This window comes from Helicoverpa zea, chromosome 12 (genome assembly GCF_022581195.2).
Source record: "Helicoverpa zea isolate HzStark_Cry1AcR chromosome 12, ilHelZeax1.1, whole genome shotgun sequence".
In the NCBI taxonomy this organism is placed as follows: Eukaryota; Metazoa; Arthropoda; class Insecta; order Lepidoptera; family Noctuidae; genus Helicoverpa; species Helicoverpa zea.
The window spans coordinates 9300134-9316682 of NC_061463.1; the positions used below are offsets into that span (position 1 = coordinate 9300134).

Sequence of the window (16549 nt, forward strand, 5' to 3'; positions counted from 1 at the left end):
AGAACGTATTTTTTTTATTATTTGTATAAAATATGGTTAGTTATGAAATAAAAGAAGCATTTTTTACAAAATTATCTTAGTTTAATTTTAGAATATTAAAAAAATATTATGTTTTACACACATTTGTAACTAACCTAATTTTTTGGCACTTTCTGGTTAGTGTGAACTTAAAACATAAAAAAAAAATAGAAATGTATGAAAAACTTTAACTGAAAGATATGTATGGCACTTCTCATATCCTTATGATAACAAAAAAATAAATTACTTCTGAGATCAGCATAAAATAAAAAAAATGACAACCAAAATCAAAACGACTTTTTCCAAACTAACAAGATTAGTCTTTATACTTTCTGACAACTAGAACACTGAACATTTTGGAAGGAATGTGTCTTACAAATAATATGTAAACATTTAGAACATTTTAGAGAATGTTTTCGGTCATTTTTCCAATCGCATAGGTAGCATCGGGCCCTTTTCCGACTTGAAATTGAAGCTGCAGAAGAGGTCGATGCAACTGATTCTTCAAACTGGGACTGATAACTGAAAGTTGGTTTATATTTGGTGTCCTTTCCGATTTTCCGATTCCAAATCATCATTTGAGTCGTTCATCAATTCCTCGATTTGTCTATCGTTCAAAAAGCCCCCATTGTAGTAGAAATATTCACTAAAACAAAAAAAGTTACAAATTACGCTCAGTGAAAAAAGCTACTTACTTGGTGTCGTGGGTCAAACGTGACCCAGTCGGCTACTTACCTTTGCTTCTAAGATAGTTGCAGCGCTGCGCATCCGCCCCCCCGCCGCAGCTAGCGACGCACTGAGAATACGTAGAAGCGCGCAGTCGTAGCATAAATATTAAAAGAATAATTACCGAAAATGTCCGCTTCTGGGTCGAATTTGACCCACAATACCTACTAAGGGTTAAATAGTTGGCAGTATCATTACTCCCTACTAACTCCCGCGATTGCACTGTGTGACCTGGTACTCAGTACAAGTACCGTACTACAGTACAGTGTGTGTACCTAGTGAAAATAGAGATATCTACGTTGAAATGATGTGTTTTGATACGTAGACAGTTGGCATCAGGTTTCTTTTTAATGTACCTATAGCATTTATCGCATTAGACTGTTTTCCGATCCGACAGATTGTTTACTTTAGGAAGGAACTTATTTTTCAAGGTTAAGTTTTGAGAATAAAAACGTGTTATAAAACTCGGGCACGCCGCTCGGGTGAATTACCTACCAATATTACGTCTATATTAAAATTACTAACGTCCTGACGGATAAATACCTACGATAAATATCAATGGCTAACAGGCCGTTGTAAATTAAATACTTAAAATGTATTGTTTCTAGTGCCAAGTTTTCTCAGATTCTAGTAGTTAATACACCTAACTAAAGATAATAAAGTTTTATAGATATTAATAATCTGCCGAATTCCTCGAGAAAACAATGTTCAAACTATCAGTCTCTCAGTCAGTGCTAAAAGGTGGACTGAGAAATTACCTCCATTACCTCTCCCCCCCCCATCCCTGAGTACTCCCCCCCCCCCAGTTTTTTTTTTTTGCTGCGGCTTCCCTATTTCATTAAACCACCCTTCGCCACTGATACTCATGCAAAATAATTTCCTAGTAGAGTACATACAGGTGTTCCAAAGAATAAATAAGTTTCAGAGTGCTTAGAATGAAAATGAATACATTATACTGATCAAGCAAGTAGTATTATGATTAGGATAAAATGGTAAGGATAGGTAGTAGATGTCATATTAATTCATTCTAGTAAGTATATATTATAATATTGATTACTTATATGGTTTTAAACTAATTACTTAGGTACTATTATTGTACATTTAGTCATTATATTTCTTAAGTTTTTACAAGAAAAAATAGCAAAAAAGTGTTCAAATATCACCCGTTTAATAAATATTGTAGCCACTTTTAAATACACCGCGACTTTTTAGTCGTCTTACAAAGGTGGTCCACTCAATGTATCCGACATAAAATACCACTAGGCACGATTATTATTTTTACAGCATTAATTAAGATAATAGGTGCAAAGAAAAATAATTAATACATTAGAAATAAGAAACATTCTGTTAATAATGTTTACGTATCAAACGGTAGAAAGTAGGTACCTTCCCAGCGCTCGAGTCGAGTGATCGTTCCATCTCCATTTTTTACGAGACAAAATATCGTAAGCCAATCTAGCACAGTCCACGTGGACTGTCGTCTGTCATCCAATGAGATTCATTCCACGAGCGGCACGACGGCACCGCCAAAGACGACGACGGCACTTTTCAAAGAGTCCACGTGGACTTTGATAAATGCCGCCTTTTACTTAAAAATAGGTTTTAAAACGTCTTGCATGATGAGTGATAGGAACCGTCGCTACTCGAATATCGAGTACCTACAAATGGTACGCGTGTACGCAATAGCTGGTGACAATTTAAGGGTAGCAAGAAGATTGTACGCTGCGCCTAACAATCTAATAATGTTACGCAACCGAGGAGTGATCAACCCGCACGAAATAAAAATATTGTGTTGCGCGCGGCGCGTGTGACTGTTGTGCGCCCTGAGCCGCGTGGGGCTGCCGGTAACCCAGCGAGCGGTAGGCATTTATCGCGCGCAAGTACAGAGAGTGACAGAGGCCTGATAATACGTCATTGTCAACTTACATCACTTTGTTTCGGTTTATTACGAAAAATGTTTCTGACGATCCTAAGCCCGTAAAAGTATGAAGGAAGAATTGGAATTAAGTGTTTTCTTTTTTTTCTTAATTGGAATTAATTCTACAAAACTAATAAAATAATATAAAAAGCGTAGGTACTTACCTACTAATAAAATAAAAAGCCTGCGATAAGAGTTTTGTATTACTTACCAGCCCGAATATATCTGAGAGAGATGATGAGAGTAAGTATTTCCTAGCTGTGCCCGCGACTTCGTCCACGAGGAATAGTAACTTTGGAGGTATGTGACGTTCAGGACTTATTTATTTATTTTAACTTTTGTCATCAAACATACAAACGAACTCTTCAGCTTTATAATATTAGTATAGATGTACTCCAAAACATTCACTTATATGTAAAAAATAAATGATAAATCGTAAAACTCTTTTATTAAATTTCTTATAAGTCGAGGGTTCAATCTCTTTCTAGACAGATAAGTATTGTTCTTTAAAATACAGTCAAGTTATTGTAATTAATTTGTTTTTTTACATGTTTTAGCAAATGTAAGCTTATAAATCATAAATGTTTATTAAGAAACAGTTACTTCCATGGAAAACGACATGTAGGTCAGTTGATTTTTCGAATTTCTTATCAAATCTTCAGTTATTTAATAATCTGCTTGATCTTTACTATGGCTATGTTAATTCAAGCTCACAATGTTCCAATTCTAATACGTTTTTCTAAGATTTAAAGTAAACTTTAATAAATAGTAATAGACTAATAGGTATTTGCAAGACTTGCAAGACTCTTGCTGCAAGACCAAGACCAAGACCAAGACTGGGAGCGCAAGACCAAGACCAAGACCAAGACCAGGTGTATTGGCGCAAGACCAAGACCAAGACTGGCTAAGTCTCGTCTTGTTCTTGCATTTGGGCAACACTAATGACGAGTGACAGGGGAAAATGGAAGAGGATGACATATTGCGCCGATCCCAAATAAAATTGGGAACAGGGCAGGAGGAAGAAGAATATACTTTACGGGAAAACGGGGAAAGTACTAAATATTATACTAATATGATAAACTTGACAAAAAATATGTGTGTAAGTAGGTGCGAACGGATGTTAGATATTTTCCTTCCACGCTACACAGCTACCTACTGAACATATTTTTTTTTGTATATATCACAATGTCGATGAAGAGACTGGAAAATTCGGGGCACAAGTAAAACCGCTTGAAACAGCTAGTCAAATATTATATTTTAATTTTAAGCCATCATCATGCGCTCTCTTTTTAATGCAATGTTCTTAGTAACAGAACACAGTCACTGACGTAGACATCGTGACAAAGTGTACGTGAACTGATGATTAAGATTATGTAAACCCGGCGTTAACATATCTCTGAGATGAATCTCGAACAGTAGTTATCAGGCAGTAGGATTTGCTGCAAATCTTTCGATATTATGCAATGGCTGTTGTTGCTGCGTAGAAAAAGTACTTGAACATTTTTTTCTTACTCAAATTATATTATTTACTTTACTTTTTTTACTTGGTACTATACTGTGTTGCTTTTTTACGTTTAGTTAGATTTTAACATATAATACAACTCTGACAGATTACCACATTTCTTACAATCCGTCACAGTTTACTTTAATATTAATCTAAACATGTGGAGCTTCGAAATATAGGTACTTATTGATGGCTCATCTGAGATCTGAAGGTTTTTAAACAAGATAGAGTGATACCCGGAGACGACTGGTTTTCAAACATTCGGCTCAGTATATGTCAAGAGTCACCTAAAACAATGCATGTATGTGTGAAATTCACAAACAATCAAAAACCAGACCACTTCAGTTTATCGGCATAACAGTGACGGGCACTAGAGCTGGTCAGCAAAGTCTGAAAAGCCCCAAGGCCAGATAAACTGATACCATTTTCGTAGAATTAATGCCTTATCAACATTCCCATCGGTGTGAAAAATGTACTGACAGAGGATAAATACTACTTGTTTTTGGTACAAAAGTAATAAGAACAGAAAGTTAATGTCGGTCATGCGCCTGATCTCTCTCCGATCGTGTCAAATTGCCGACACGACGGATAGAGTGAAGGAATAGAGAGTGGACCAGTATCTGCGCAAATGCTTGCGCACTATACCTAATATGTCCTGCGCAACTGGCTACTATCCTGCAAAGCCAATACAGCGTATGTAACGTGATCAAATTGGATGCCTTCACGCAATCTTTATTAGGAACCATTCAAGGTCATGTTCCCCATGCTTCTGTTACTTAGAATCCACGTATTTTATTTTATTTTATTTTATTCATCATGGGACAATAAACAGCTACAATATAAATGGTACAAAAATAGTTACTAATAATTAAACAATATTGCAGCCCACTACATTATCCACATATTAGCAAAGATATGGTAATAATGGGTGCCGCTAGAATGGCAATACAGTAAATTAAAGTAGAATTAAAATTAACAGTACAATAAATATGAGAAAAGAAAAAAGAAATATCATGCAAGTAACAATTAATAAATTAATATAGCATGTTGGTTTTATAACAACAACAACAACTTAAGGAAGAATTTTTAACAAAATGAGTGATTAGTACAGAGGTAAAATTAAATGAGTACGTTAAATTAGATAAATTTACCTATTAGTATACATTCCAGTTATTATTTTATTTATTTTTGTTTATAATTTTTAATACATCATACTTAAATTTAGATTTAGAGCATACAAAAATATCTATGTCAACAAAGTTACAGTTGTAAGATTCTACCATACGACGGATAGGACAGCGCAGACCAGCATTAGTTCGGCAAGAATTCACAGCAAATAAAGTACCAGCACGGACACTGCGTTTATTAACCGTGCGTGGGACCGCATAACAGAGTTTACTTATGAGATCTATGCTATCAAAGCTACCACGGACGATACCATACAATACAGATGCATCTAGGTATTTACGTCTATCTTCCAGGGTGTTCAGTTTATATTTATCAAGCAGCTCTGAATAGGATAAATATACTTTGTGGCACCCGTAATGCATAGCACGCAGAAATCTACGCTGAACTCTTTCAATTTCATCTTTATATTTTTGGTAAAACGGGTTCCAGACAGGCACGGCGTATTCCAATTGTGACCGGACTAGCGTCTTATACAAACAAAGATAAGTAGAGGTTCGTTTAAATGCAGTGGACGATCTCATAACAAAGCCATACATTTTAAAGGCATTTTTAACTATTTTCTCAACATGTTGGTTTAGGGATAACTTGTCATCAATCAGCACACCGAGATCTCGCACAGCAGATAATTTCCTGTGTATTGTGTTCTGTAATGAATATTTAAAGTTAACAATGAATTTATTTTTCGTGAAATTAATACAATTACATTTAGGGAGACTTAAGTGCAGTTTATTATTCTGACAATACTCAGAGAGTCTGTTTAGATCTTGCTGGAACAGCTGACAATCCTCTAAGGTCTGTATAGATCTATAAATTTTAAGGTCGTCAGCGTATACCAGAAAATTTGTGTGTTTAAAACACTTGTCTATGTCATTTATGTAAAGAATGAATAGTAGCGGTCCCAAAATCGAGCCTTGCTTGAACACCTGAAGTTATATGTACTACTTCTGACTGATGACCATTTACGACAACCTTTTGTGTTCTATTTTTAATATAAGATGAGAACCAGCGCAGCAAACTACATCGTATCCCATTAAATGCTATTTTATTTAGTAAAATATCATGATCGACCTTGTCAAAAGCCTTTTTGAAATCTGTATAAACAGCATCAACTTGCAACCTCCTATCCATTTTTTCAAATAGGTAATTGGAAAATATAAGCAAATTTGATACAGTCGAGTATTGTACTCAATTACGTAATAAAAATATGCAGATACTGTGACGTACTGAATGGTGCGATTTGTTGATACAGAAACTATAATCCTGCTGTCAGATTGCCAGGCAAAACCAGATATTTGTCGTCGTCCATAATCCCAGATATGTAACTTTCACGTCATAATAGTCATATGTTTTATTATTTTTGGGATCAAGTAGTTCCTCCGCAAGACCGCAAGGATAAAGATGCTACCAGAAGTACACGTGAGATTTGTGTCCTAAAATGTAGTCAACTATACAGTGGCGTAGCGTGGGGGGCCAGGGGGGGGCAAATTCCCCGGGCGGCAGCTTTTAGGGGGCGGCAAAATTTACCCAATTAAAAAAAAAAATTGTTCGCAACTACACTTCTGGACACATCTATTGGCCCACCTTAGAGTTTAGGTTTCGATGGCCCCTACCGAAATATGATTGCTAGACTGAACAAAAACTGTTGATGCAGTTTTAAACCTGATACATTTTACCTTCTTTTTCGATCGTATTGTTTTAAATTTGAATTCAGAATACCATACCACATGGAGCTACGCCTAACAAGTCGGATATGCGCCTTGTTAAAGGCAATTGATTTTTGAATAAAAAACATGTTTTATCAAAGAAAGGTTTAATTTAATAACGCGTGTTGCCTCCATGAGCATCTACCATAGCTCTCATACGATTAGGCATAGAGTTTATCAACCGCTCTATGAAATTTTGAGAGATCATCTCCCATTCCTCTTCTATGGCAGTTTTCAACTCCTGCATCGTCTGGGCAACTGGCTGACGAGCCCTAACACGTCTTTTTAGCTCGTCCCACATGTGCTCAATGGGGTTCATATCTGGGCTTCTAGCTGGCCAGTCCATAACTGTGATATTCACATCCCGAAGATATTCCCTGACGATGCCGGCCGCATGGGCTCTTGCATTATCATGCATAAAAAGGAAATTTGGGCCCACATAGTCCGCGTATGGTATCACGTGGGGTTCTAAGCACTCACTAATGTACCTTTCAGCATTTAATGTTGGCAGCCGTGGTCCTGTAACAACCTCAAGTTGAGTTTTGCCGCTCGCGGATATACCGCCCCAGACAGTCCATGAGCCACCGCCATAAGCAACCCTCTCTTCAAAGCAGCATTGTGCAAAATGCTCTCCCTTACGTCGGTAGACCTTCTTCCTTCCATCATTGCCATGTAACACAATTTTAGACTCATCAGAAAAGAGTACACGGCTCCAATCTTGCTGTGTCCAATTTAAATGACTGCGTGCGAAATGAAGGCGCGCTGTTCGGTGGGCTCGCGTTAGTTTGGGCCCATTAGCTGGCTTGTGTGGTACCATATCGCATTCTTTTAACCTTCTCCTAACAGTTCGAGCACTCACAGATACTCCGTGGAAGTCGCGAAGTTGGTTTTGTATCTCAATAGAGGTAAGATGACGATTTCTCAAGCTGGTCGTCACGATGTATCGATCCTGTCTTTCAGTTGTGACCCGAGATCGTGGCCTCCCTTGGCGACGAACAAAGCCGCCAGTCTCTAGGTACCTCCGATAAACATTTCGGACCGCAGATCGACTTAAATTAAGTTGAGCACTCACATTTCTTTGGCTGTGTCCAGCCTGAATAAGTGCCACAGCTTGAGCGGCGACTTCAGGTGAAGTATCCATAGATAATTGATAGAACCTCACCTTAACGTTAAGATTAAGTAATGTTTGTTGCAAAACCAAAGATATCAATCACTTTTTCGAGAATTAAATCCAATTAAAACCAATAAAACCAAGTTTTCTCAGTACTCAATTGTTTGATATCAACAAACAGGCTCCAAATTGTCTTTTGTTTCTTTAAATTCTGTGTTCGAAATTCAAAAAAAGACTGTTGAATGAAATTGTGAATGTGCCAGGTTCAAAACTGCATAAAAACTTTTTGCTCGACCTAGTATAAAATTTTAGCTAGGACCAAACGAAACTGAAAATACAAGGTGGGCCAATAGATGTGTCCAGAAGTGTAGTATCTGCGCCGCTACATAAAACTGTCTAACAATAACAAAACATTAAACAAGAAAGTTGAAACTTTAAACTTTAAATTAATTATTGTTAAAATTTGGTACTTAAAACACATGTGACACTACATTTTACGTAATTTTGGTTTTGAGTCTTAAATAAAAAATAATTAAAATTTCGTGCTCGATTCGCTCGCGTATTCAGAAACTGTATGCGCTTAATTTTGCATTTGTCAACAAAAAAAAAGTTAAGTACGTTTGGGCAAAATTTTACGTAATATTTGGTTTAAGTCCGATAAAAATTTCGCGCTCGCTTCGCTCGCGTAGTCAGAAACTATATTATGGCCCTAAGTTTTGCATTTGTCAACAAACAAAACGTTAAGTACGCTTGGGCTAAATTTTACGTTATTTTTAAGTCCGATAAAAATTTCGCGCTCGCTTCGCTCGCGTATTCAAAAACAATGTGCCCTTATTTTTGCATCTGTCTACAAACAAAAAGTTAAGTACGTTTGGGCTACATTTTACGTAATATTTGGTTTAAGTCCGATAAAAATTTCGCGCTCGCTTCGCTCGCGCATTTTGAAGCTACATAGGCAAGTTTTTCTTTATTTGGATTTGCTTACCTACACAACTGCCGACATGCGTTTAGCTGAGTGCTAATTTAGGTAAACCGATGAGGTGGTCCCCGGCAAGAGAAACTTTAGTTAATGTGGTCGCTCATGACTAAAAGGTTAAGAACCACTGGTTTAGATAAACTTGAATGCTATAAGCAATACCTACCTAGATACAAGCCAAATTTCACGCTTAGGTATAGTTCCTTGGAAACTAGTTTAAGTCCCGTAAATTAAATTAATTTGTTAAACAGTTTAAAGTAGCCCCGCTTTTTAAATTATTTCAATTTCATATATACTTATAGGTACCAAATTCGCTAGCCTGCTTACCTAAAAGAATTTTAAAACCTTCAAGAAATCAAGTAACAAAGATACAAAAGAAAAGTCTACTTGAGAACCTCCCCCTTCTGCCGGGGCTGCGGGTTGTTCGAAAGAGTTACCGCGGCTCTGGAACATAAAAGGCCTTCGACGGAACACGACGGTTTTTAGTCAGTAAGAGTCTGACACTCCCTCACCGCTGCTAACCCACAGCGGGAAGGGTCATTTGAAGATTTTTAACGTCGATACAAAAGAAAACCCTTTTTTTGAAGTTAAAAATGACAAACGGCCAGTAACATTTGTTAAAAAAAAAATACACGGGAAGGGGCGGCAAAATCGACAACTGCCCCGGGCGGCAGATACCCACGCTACGCCACTGCAACTATAACATGATAATTGTAAGCTGTAGTATAATTTAACCAACGCGTAAATACCTAAGTAACGGTAGAGAGGCTTGTGGGCGCCTCCGCAATCTAATTAGATGATTTAACACAGATAAGTAGTTCTGAAGCACAGAGTAAGTACAAGACTCTCCTTCCACAGTAAATGTTATTCATACCAACATATCGACTTGTAATAATTGGCTTAAGCCAACCAGAAAGAGGTTTATGTGTGTATGTGGTAAGTAGTTTGACAATTTGGAATGAACCGGTTCAAGACTCATATTATTTAATCATTCGTACAACTGAACAACGTACAGTAAGTAGTAAGCACCGTTTCCAGTAACACTTTTGAATATTTTACTAGATTTTTTTTTTCAGGTAGAGCAGTAAAATTTTATATGCAAATGCCGTTTTTCGTGCCCAAACATATGCTCATTTGGTTAACAGAGACGGATAAGGTACCTTTTGCAACAAGTTATTTTTTAATAAAATAAAAAAATCTAATCATCCTCCGAGCCTTTTTCCCAATCATGTTGGGGTCGGCTTCCAGTCTAACCGGATTCAGCTGAGTACCAGTGCTTTACAAGAAGCGACTGCCTATCTGACCTCCTCAACCCAGTTGCCCGGGCAACCCGATACCCCTTGGTTAGACTGGGGTCAGACTTACTGGCTTTTGACTACCCGTAACGACTGCCAAGGATGTTCAATGACAGCCGAGACCTACAGTTTAACGTGCCATCCGAAACACAGCCAATGGTGTCTAAGATATACTTAGAAAGTACATACAAACTTAGAAAAGTTGCATTGGTACTTGCCTGACCTGGGATCGAACCCGCGCCCTCATACTTGAGAGGTTGGTCTCTTACCCACTAGGCCACCACGACTTAAAATAAAAAAATCTAATGTAACACCTTTATGAAACTTATGGAGTGCAATAAAATATTGAAATTGAAATTAATAATCAAAAAAGTCTTTAGATTAAATTCACGTAATCTCCATTTCCTACATACTCGGTGACCGCATATTACGTCGAGCGTTTACTAGCGCAAAGCGATGCTTAGCGGCTGCACACTGCACAGTGATACTGCCTTCTAAGTGAATTGAACATAACGAGAATGCCATCTCATGTACACTTGACTAGGCCGATTGAATTTCTTTAGTCAAATTGTTTAATAACTAAAGGATATGCAATAACTCCCTTCTAATATTTATGAAGATTGCTTTTTTAAAAGTATTTCCACCAAGTAATACTCATTCCTGTAACTTGTGTGAAAATCTTATGTCTATACCGGACCCTGCATAAAATTCTTGTTTGTTCTTTATTCATACTCTCCATTTTATTTTAAAAGAACTCCAAAAAGTTTTGTACAAAACAACAAAAAAGAAGCTGGCCAAACAGAGATACCTAATAGAATATTTTTCTAAATTCAAAACTGCATTTTAATTAAATGCGGTTGTTATTTGAACTCGGAACGGTTCTTTTTTTAACTCGTTTTTTGCGTAAAGGAAATCAAAACGGTCCATTATGATGGACGGTGAATTTAATTTCAGTCGTTTTATTCGCTCCCGTTAACGCTTTTTTACAAAAGAGACCAAGTTTCAATTAGCGAGCGATCAAAAGTTTTTTTGTGTAAAAGTGTAATTAATATCGGGAACAAAAGTAAATAACACCTAGGATTTAATTTTGAGCGATACGTCCACGGAATTTTAAGCGGTCAACTGTGGTTGCTTGTAAAACGCCTCTCTTTGAAGTTAGGCTTTTCCACTAGAGCTCGCAGAACTAGCTACTAAACTGTTATCAGACACCAACTTTTAGTGAAAATTAAGCCTAAACCCTCGGGCTAATTTACAATGTTAAAAGCTGAAATTACGAGCCATCAACTTGACTGACAAGTCATACTTTTTGAAAGTCAACAGTCCCCGAGAAAAATCTTTTTACTACTTACAGAATTTTCCAAAGAAAAAAAGCAATGTCGAGCTGCATACAATTAGAAAACTCGTCACGATATCTTGTGCCCGTTACGTCACAGTATTGATCATACAACCTTGTTCTCTCCACAAGTTTATCAGTTTGCTCAAAGGGTGTTGATGACAAAGAAAAACTTGGTCTCACTATATCGGACTGAGGCTGAGTTGCGCAGAACGTTTATTATTAAATACTCGACATTCATAGCTATGTTGATTTATCGGAATTGTGTATGGTAAGCATTCAGAAAGGTAAGTTCTGTGGGAAATTATATTATGTATTAAGTTTGTCGGATTTTGTTTCTGTAATGGTCTGGTCAGGTTCTGTAAAAGGCCGCCGAACAATTTTTTTTTTTGATACATACAAATGTAAGACTTTGTGAGTGCCTTTTTGCGCTGAGTCCGAAAAACTTTTCTAATGCGTGGATAAATAAAAAGAAAATTAGCAAACCATAGACGACTTATCTGCAAGAAGATTTTGACATTTTATTGTTTCATTGTAGAACAAAGGCCTCGACAGTGAAAAGGCCAGAAAGTAGACTTCAAAAGTACGTTTTTAACAAGAACTTAAGATGTTTCACGCCGCGTCTGTTATGTCCAAGGTAAAAAATCGATGTAAATATTTAAAATAGTATAGAAGGAACTTGTTAGTTTTCATAATTCGATACTTTCTAAGAGGGTAAACAAAGTCTATATAATTTTAATAATTAACGATTAATTTAAACCAATTTCTTTACCAATTCAACTAGGTACATACTCTAGTGACATTTGAAAAAGTAGAAAACTTAACAAGCATATTTATTTGAAAAGAAAAATTAAGTAAAATGACGAATGAAGTGCCTTAAGGACTTTTGGGACGCATAATTAACGCAAACGAAGAGTTTCCAAGTAAATTTGTAATAATTTCCGAAGCGTACCTTACTGCTGTAAAATAAATTGCGAGGGAAATGGACTGTTTTTCTTACGAAGTTCGAATACGTCTTGTTCTGCCAGACTTGGTTTTATAGAACAATGTACTAGACACAAATGCAATGAAAATGTCTCGTGAAATTGTTGATATTCTCATTCAAGTGCTTTTGTAAATACTTACTTTCGTTATGCCATTTCAATGTTTTACCCCGCAAATAGGTAGATCTTCGTTATATTTTGAATAGGTTGCCTCTACTTACATTTGCACCATTAGCACAGTTTGTATCTTCTATATTAAAGGCGTTTAACACTTCTATTTCTTCATGCAATTATTAAATCAAATGTAGTTAAATCTATCTGTAATTCATGGGATGACGACTCGATGTCTTGATTACCGCGGTGTAATATCGGTACACTTCAAAATGATAGTGTTGCTATTTGCAAAATCCTGTAGCTACATACTTACGAATAAACTTACCTATTATATAACCCCCTCATTTGCACCGCACAGTCGGGTAAATAACACTATTTAACATATCAATAAGCAATGATCCTTCAAGTGCATTTATTAACGCATACCCTACATGGAAACGTGTTGGATAGGTCAGTTACGTGACGTCATACACTCGACATAATTAAACGCATCTAGACGCACGCACACTAGTGTAGAAAAATCCGGCCAAGTGCGAGTCAGACTCGCGCACGAAGGGTTCCGTACCATTATTATTAAAACGGACAAAAAAATCACGTTTTTTGTATGGGAGCCCCCCAAAATATATACCTATTTAATTCTAGTTTTCAGTATTTGTTGTTATAGCGGCAACAGAAATACATCATCTGTGAAAATTTCAGCTCTCTAACTATCACGGTTCATGAGATACAGCCTGGTGACAGACGGACGGACGGACAGAGGAGCGAAAGCAATAGGGTCCCGTTTTACCCTCTGGGTACGGAACCCTAAAAACCTCTTATTGTCATTAGCTAACGTAGGAGGGTCAACTGACAAGGCTATTTCTTGTTTACTGGAAGAAATGTATAGTGCATCCTGTTGCTGCTATTATTCACCTACTTTAAAACCTTGATTTTAATTAGTCACTAAGTATGTAGGTGAAAAGGAGAGACAAATTCAGTATCCAACGGATAGTTAACCAACTTTTAGTGGTTAATTCTCTAAAAGAAGCTGATGATGACAATTAATGTTAGGTATACCTATTTAGTGGCCTAAACTTCACATTTTTGTAAACAGTCGGTTGGTTGGTTGGTTTGGCAAGTAACCAGTATGACTTTCCCAAAGTGACACGTAGGTACTTTCTACATTATCTTGGACGCCGCTGACTAATGGAATTAATGGATAAGGAAAACCCTGGTTTGTCTTAAATTATCAGTCGGCTTCGAGCGAGTGCGATATGATGATTAATGCAGTATTTATTTTCTCAGAGTGAACTTAGGTACTTACGTAGGTACTCAGTAGTGAATCATCGTTGTTTTTGTTACTCAAGAATAAGTCTTTTAAATTCTCATATTATAACTATGATCCTATAATAAAATAGATATAATGTTAAACCACTTAATCACAATATTATTTCTTCTTACAATGCACACCAGCAAAAGCATCGTCTGTTAATTTATTATAATTAATTAATCTGAGTTGGCACATTGATTTAGAGAATCTATTACAAAAAATACATTTAATAGAGCAATTGAAATATATTCTACAGGAACGAACGGCAAAGTTTCATAGAATTTCGATTTGATTTTATACGGCTGCCGAACGAATACCTACTAACGCTCAAATGGTCCAGTTTGTTTTTATTTCAGAACTTCTAACTTTATGACTTTTCCAGAGTTATTTTTTAAAGCTGAAAGCTTAAATAAATTACCTTAAACTTTAAAACAAAGCTTCCTTGGATTGGGTAGTTTTTGGTAGAGAAATAGAAAAAGTTTAAAAGACCTGTAACTATGAATATCTATGAAACATTTAAACTTTCTAGCTAGTAAGACCAACTGTTTTAAACTTTATTTTTATTCAATTCAATTCTGAGAAGCGTAACTGTTACAGGTGTTAGAAAAAGTTTATTTTCAACTATTTTTGTAATACTTGACACTTATGTCAAGGTTGAGCCTATTCTGTGTCACTGCAAGGCGAAGGCCTCTTCTGAAAAAAATGTACCGCCAATATTGTATTTAAATTTTTGCGAATTCTAAATGCATTATTTCGTATTTAGACGTGTAATTTTAACAGTTTATCACATACTTACCTACGTATACTTATAAATTGCATTTATAAATACTTAGCATTTATAAATTGAACTATCCTATTTCACCAATTCAACTCATTATCCCATACCTAACCTATACTTAAATGAAAAGACAGACCGTGCATCTAAAGCACTAAAAAAACATCTATTACATATGTAGTCAATGTCTGTGTGTTCCAGGTTCTATTATAGTCATCATTCTCCGAGCCTTTTCCCAATCATGTTGGGGTCGGCTTCCAGTCTCACCGGATTCAGCTGAGTACCAGCGCTTTATAAGAAGCGACTGCCTCTCAACCGTGCTCTCAACCCAGTTACTCGGGCAACCCGATACCCCTTGGTTAGACTGGTGTTAGACTTACTGGCTTCTGACTACCCGTAACGACTGCCAAGGATGCTCAATGACAGCCGGGACCTACAGTTTAATGCGTGCCATCCGAAACACAGTCCATGGCGTCTAAGATATACTTAGTTCTATTATAGTATACTACTTATACTTATTCATAGCAACGATTATTTGTCAGAGAAATCGAACACAAGCGTTATCATTGTCTCATTGACATTTTATTTGACGCGAACACAACACGAATAGTGTCCAGACGTTCTCTAGAGCGACACATATGACATATCTCACAAATTAATGGCTTCCCCAAAGAACAATATTGTAACAAACGAGACTGGACGTCTTGTGTTGTTTATTTAACATTACACTAAGATTGGAGAACGTTCCCGAACTATTATTATGGGACTCAGCATAACTGAGCGGCAGGTTAATTCTGTATAAGTTCCCCTTTCGTATATGTAGGTGAAACTTTGAAGGATAGGATGATACACACATATTTGGGTCATAATTGACGAAGGGAATGTGTGTTACTTAATTAAAATTAATTTCATTAGTCTGTCTACATTATGTTTGTAGGTATCTAAGATACCTATCTCAAATACTGAAAATGAAATACTTAGGTACCTAAGTAACAGTGAAATGTGTGTAATATGAGTGACGGAATTTACAGAATGTTATCGGTACGGAAGCAATCTCGCAATAAGATTATCTTTACAAACATTCTGGCAATTTCACTAGCATCCTCCACTGATCAAAAATGTCTGCCCTTAGAGTACCCGCACACTCACACTAAATAGTGGGTTGATAGTTGACCTGAAAGTTGGCAAAAATTTTCAATCAACGTTTTCAGTCGGCGTGTTACTAGCTAAATACCTGATCTTTGCATGTGCGTACTACCATTCGTCTTCATACTGAATTATGAACCCAGACAAACTATCGGCTGACTAAAAGTTTGCAGTGTGCTCAATCTATTCTATTCACTATTTGCAAAACAATTTTTGGCGCTAAAGCTTAACCCTAAATTGATGCAACGCAATAAATTCAAAGCTGTAAAGCCGCTTGTGGCATAAACCAAATTTAATCTTACCTGTGTCAAATTCAAAAATAAAATGATCCGAACGTTGGGAAAAGAATAGGCTTGATCAGAATCAAATATTTAGCTACACAAATCATCAAAATAAAAAATAATAATATTTTGTTAATGAACTAGGTTTTTTGAATTCATTAATTGCAAC

The 16549-nt window shown here is 36.5% G+C and overlaps 1 long non-coding RNA gene across 1 annotated transcript; it reads right to left on the minus strand.

The window, feature by feature from the left end:
* Window positions 1-234: 234 nt before the first annotated feature.
* Window positions 235-911, minus strand: LOC124635187. Its single transcript, XR_006984976.1, has 2 exons — window positions 754-911; window positions 235-664 (listed from the first exon to the last, which is right to left on the minus strand). It is a non-coding gene; the product is annotated as an uncharacterized LOC124635187 (long non-coding RNA).
* Window positions 912-16549: the final 15638 nt, after the last annotated feature.